A 5,317-nucleotide genomic window follows, 5' to 3' on the forward strand; every position below is an offset into this window, starting at 1 on the left:
GGGCCAGGACTTGCTTGCATTAAGGGCCTTCTGGTAAGTCAGTTTCTTGCAAAGGGATCTGTGCTAATACTTCAGAGGTCGTGAGGTCAGAGCAGTCACAAATAGCAATTATTTGTGAATAATTCGGGCACCTACGTGGCTCAGTTGGTTAAGCGTCTAACGCAGGTCATGATCTCACAATGTGTGAGATCGAGCCCTGCTGACAGTGCAAAGCCTGCTTGGGATTCTCTCTCCCCTTCTCTCTTTGCCTCTCTCTCTCTTCTTCGCTCTCAAAATGAATAAATAAACTTAAAAAAAAAAAAGGCGAATGAGAAATTAAAATAAACTATGGAAATATTCTCTGGGAATATTGGTAACACATCATGCCTTGAATGACCCATGTGGCTACTCTCCTCCCCCCCTTCCCGCCCCGCCCATCTCTTATATATGGAGAAAGAGGTAAATAAACATCCATGGGGTTTTCAGGATAGAAGTTGCTAAGAAAGTGAGAAACGCTGCAAAGTGGGACACCTGGGTGGCCTGGTCGGTTAAGTGCCTGACTCTTGATATTGAGCTCAGGTCGTGATCTCACAGTTTGTGAGATCGAGCCCCATGTCGGGCTCTGTGCTGACAGTGTGGAGTCTGCTTGGGATGCTCTCCCTCCCTCTCCCCTGTGCATGCCTGCTTTCCCTTTCTAAATCAATAATGAATGAATGAATGAATGAATTTTAAAAAAAGAAACACTGGCAAGTGATAGCGTTTTGTGGTTTGTGTAGAGAACGTTTTGTGGTTTGTGTAGAGAACGGCAGAGAGATCAGGGTTGGAAGGCTAAAAAAAAAAAAAAAAAGTGACGTGGAGAGGAGGAAGCCGACAGTGACCAGTAAATGCAGAAGTGGGGGAGGGAGTTATTCTGAGGTGAGAGGAAAGGAAAGTCACAACCGATTTTGAGGAGACAAAAAGGAAACAAGTCTAGTCACAGAAATCCCGTGTAGGTGAAATGCATTTTATCTGTGGCGTGGGAAGTTGATGTCAAAGGGCACTCTGCATCCCAAAGAGCATCGGTGACACAGGCCAGGGGAAGGCTGATTCCCTGAGTGTCCAAAATAAAGGAGGGGCTTACGGTGGAGATTTATCTTCCTTGTGTTATTGTTTAAAAGGCCATGGAAATCGTGTCTCATCATTTGAAAACCGTTAGCTCTGAAACGAGATGCTATAGGTTTCCAATATTATGACTGGGGATATTAAATCGGGTCACAATAGTGTGTCGGCAAACTCTATGTGGGCTTTCCATGCTTGTAACAGGAAAATACCCAGCGAGGTCTCCTGGAACTCTCTTTATACAGATTGTCTGCTCTTTTGCAGTAGGTCAGTGCTGCGGTCTCAGGCTCCCCCACCGGAAATCCAACCAGAATTTAACTCCATTCTCCAGGCTTGGGGTGGGGGGCTCCCAGAAGCTCCCAGCAGAGCTCCATTGGCTGACAGCCCTGACGTCTCCCATCACACCAGCCATACCCTGATGCAGCGTGTGAATCCTGGAGGCTTACAGAGGGCTTAAACACGGGACCTTGAAGTAAAAGCTCTCAGCACCCAACTAAACAAATATCTATTCTACCAGTTGTGTGTGGCTTGGTTGGAATTTTCACCGACAGCTGAAAACAGCGTCCCATGAGTTCTGTTAGCAACAGGTATTTCTGCAACATGGGTCCATATGCCCTGTATTAATATTCTATTGGGGTGTAACATGTTACCGTAAACTTAGAGGCTTAAAACAGCACTTGCCTTGTTATCGCATGGTTTCTGTGGGTCAGAAGTCTGGGCACGGCTTAACTAGGTCCTCTGTTCAGGGTCTTCCCAGGCTGACCTCAAGCTGTCAGCCGGGGCTGTGGATTCATCTGAAAGCTGGGCTTCTCCTCCAAGCTCATCGGTTGTTCGGTGGAATTCGTTCTTTACAGTTATAGGATTGAGGCCTTCGGCATCTAGAGGTGTCCTGCCATTCCCTGCTATATGGCCTTCTCCACAACATGGTCGTTTGCTTCTGTAAAGTCAGCAGGAGGACTTCTGTACTGCTTCGAATCTCCCTGCCTCCTTCAGTTTCTGATCCTAGACCCTCTTTTAAAGGACTCACCTGATTAGGTCAGGCCCACCCGCGATAATCACCCTCGTGATTAATTCAAAGTCAGGTGATTAGGGGCCTTGATTACCTCTGCAAAATCCCTTCACCTTTGCCACATAATGGAATCTACTCGTGGGAGTGATATCATATTTACAGGTCCTGCTCACAGTTAATGGGGGAGTATCACACGAGATATTTCATCAGATTGTTTAAACAAGCAAACAACATTAAGGACCCAACACCACCCTGTAGATTCTCTCTGAGGCATTAGCTGTGGATCCGTGACCTGAAAATGTTTCTTTATCCATAACAGTAATCACACTTTAAAGGGTCTCTCAGGCAGTGTCAGTAATAAGGCTCTTGTGACTCAAGTATTTCAATGCCGGGGCACCTGGGTGGCTCAGTCAATTGAGCATCTGACTTCAGCTCAGGTCACGGTCTCACAGTTCGTGGGTTCGAGCCCCGCGTCGGACTCTGTGCTGCCAGCTCAGAGCCTGGAGCCTGCTTCAGATTCTGTGTCTCCCTCTCTCTCTGCCCCTCCCCTACTCATTCTCTCTCTCTCTCAAAAATCAACATAAAAATTTTTTAAAAATTAAAATAAAGCCGAAGTGCTCCTCCTGTGCTGGGCACTTTCTCGTCCTTCAAGGCTCCCCGTGCAGTGATGACACTGGGAGCCTGTCGTTCACACCCAGGACTGGGAACATCTCATCCTCCATAAACCCACAGATCTCTCATATGCTCTTACGGGTCACAGCAACTTGTCTGGAGTTTCCTGCTCTTTTGCACCGAGTTTTTTCCTTTGTACGAAAATGTATACATCTTTCAGAAGGAAGATTGTTTATTTTTGTGTTTTGAAGATTTCCCCCCACCCCAGCTTTACGACGTTTATACTTTCTTCATATAAACAGGAAGAAAAGCAGGCTTCCTATGAACACCTTATGTGAACATGAACGCAGCTTCCTTTGAACTATTCGGCAACACCTTGTAAGCTGCGTTGTCTCGAGGAACTAGAACGTGAGAATTTTGAACTTTTAGCGGCCCAGTTACCAAAAGGGGAGTAGGTAAAATTAACTGCGATAATGCTGTTATGTTACTGAGTATATCCCAAACGCTGTCGTTTCCAGATGCCATTGATGTGAATGTGTTAATGAGACATTTTACATTCCTTTCTCTCTTTTTTGTACTAAGTGTTGAAATGCCAGTGTGCATCTCACACTAACCAAATGGCTCAGCCATATTTCAAGTGTTCAACAGCCACCCGTCTCTAGAGGCTACTGCATTGGACAACGCAGCTTTAGAGCATAAACCAGAGACAAAGGCTTTCTGCTATTCTGCCTTGTGTATGCCAACAGGAAGGCAGCAGAATGAATTTAAAGAAAACCTGTACCACACCACCCGTGCTGGTCTGTGCAGAGACCCGGCACACATTGGGGCAGCGGGGAGGGGGCAGAGCTCCATAAGGCCCCAAACACCCACCCCTGCCCCTCCAAGTTGGCCTGAAAGCCACACCGTTCAAAACTCTCCTCCAAGACTTGTGACAAGCATGGGGCATTTGCCTCCGAAAATCACAGCTCTGGGGTGCCTGGGCGGCTCAGGCGGTTAAGTGCCCGACTCCTGATTTCCGCTCCGGTCATGATCCCATGGTTCATGAGTGCAAGCCCTGGATCAGGCTCCACACTGACAGCTTGGAGGCTGCTTGGGATTCTCTCTCTCTCTCCCTCTCTCTCTCTGCCCTCCCCCACTCCTGTCTCTCCAAATAAATAAATAAATAAACTAAAAAAAAAGAAAAAACAAATCACAGTTACACCTCTTCCTTAGGAAGGAGGAAGTGTCTGGAACCTCCATCAGCCTTCTTTCTTGGGGAAGGAGCTTGCCGTCTCGTCAGTATGATGTAGCAGAAAGAACACAGCTCCTAGAACAGAAACACACGATTCCTCGCTCACCCGAGCCTTCCCTAAACCTCTCTGGTCTTTGGTTCGCTCACCTAAAACCTGGAGATCATTCTAATTACCTCCCAAGGCTGTGGTCAGGCTTACAAAGCACCGTTTACATAAAAACAGATTTCTTAAGCCTGTCAAGCATTCAAACAAAAGACTACTCCCAATATCTCTTTGAAAGGCAGATAGAGGCTGCCCACAGACAGCTGTAAGGAGTGGCATTAAGTTCTGGTGATTCCAATGGGGTTCCAGGGGCATTCTAAGCCCTGGGCATCTAGGGGGTTATCAGGAGGACCCTGGATCAGGAAGGTTAGGTCACAGTTCGTGAGGTACCTATGAGGAAATGAGTCCTGAACAAATTACTGGCTCCAAAGATCTCCTGCAAGCTAATCCTGTACATAACAAGATGACTTTTCCTAGGAGGCCCCAAAGCACATATGCAGACGTACCTCCACATAGACCGTCCACACTTCCCGGAAGAGTCCGGCCCTCTTCCTTGCCTCAGAATCTGGGTCACAGGTCAGGGCTCAGTCCCCAGCACACACAGCCCAGAAGGCGCCCACGGTACAGGGAAGATGGCCGGAGGCCCAGGCCTGTCCCACCACCCCAGGGGCCTTCAGAACTCTGAGGACCGGGCTCCCCTGTGGATCAACTTCCCCCTGCAACTCCTTCTGGGCCCTTGAGCCGGGGCCTGGAGACCGGATGGTCCAGGAGGATGAAAGTTTGGGGAAGCGGGAAAGCTTTTTAAGTGTGATTAGTGGGTTCCCAGGGAAGGCCTGCTTTGAGTAACGCTTTCCAGCATCAAATGGGTCCACGCGGCAGACCTCCAGGCCAGCCAGCAGCAGCAGCAAAATCCAAATACAGCCTGACCCCCGGGGGGAGGCTCCTATCAAATGACCCCTCGGGGATCCAGATGCCCAGCAGTGTGGACTTTGAGAGAGTGGAACTGGCCCCCTGGGCCACGCCTGTGATGCATCCGCCCCTTCTCTCTGGTCCCCCTCAGCGATTCTGAAGGAGTGGGGCAGCGAGAAAGCACCTGATTGCTTCCCATTTACCAACCTCAAGGGTTAGGGTTCTATCCACTCACCCGCCGCCTCCCCCGCAGCCCCACCCCATCTCTCCTTATGTCCAGTACAGATACCTAAGTTTATCTTCTAGCACCTTCTAGAGAGGAAACCATCTTCACAAGTTTTCTATGCTCAGTGACTGTGGAGCACACAGAACGAGAAGGCACAACCCCTGAAGCCTATCCCACAGCAGGCCCCTGTCATTTATCTCCAGACACCAA

General features: G+C 48.7%; 1 long non-coding RNA gene across 2 annotated transcripts; it reads right to left on the minus strand.

Annotated features, from left to right (window-relative positions):
• Positions 1–2,912: 2,912 nt before the first annotated feature.
• Positions 2,913–5,317, minus strand: LOC128315623 (uncharacterized). Of its 2 annotated transcripts, none has more exons than XR_008298574.1 (3): positions 5,171–5,317; positions 3,900–4,004; positions 2,913–3,099 (listed from the first exon to the last, which is right to left on the minus strand). It is a non-coding gene; the product is annotated as an uncharacterized LOC128315623 (long non-coding RNA). The 2 variants fall into 2 exon arrangements; XR_008298573.1 differs by lacking the exon at positions 5,171–5,317 and adding an exon at positions 4,479–4,855.

This window comes from Acinonyx jubatus, chromosome B2, assembly GCF_027475565.1.
Source record: "Acinonyx jubatus isolate Ajub_Pintada_27869175 chromosome B2, VMU_Ajub_asm_v1.0, whole genome shotgun sequence".
NCBI lineage: Eukaryota > Metazoa > Chordata > Mammalia > Carnivora > Felidae > Acinonyx > Acinonyx jubatus.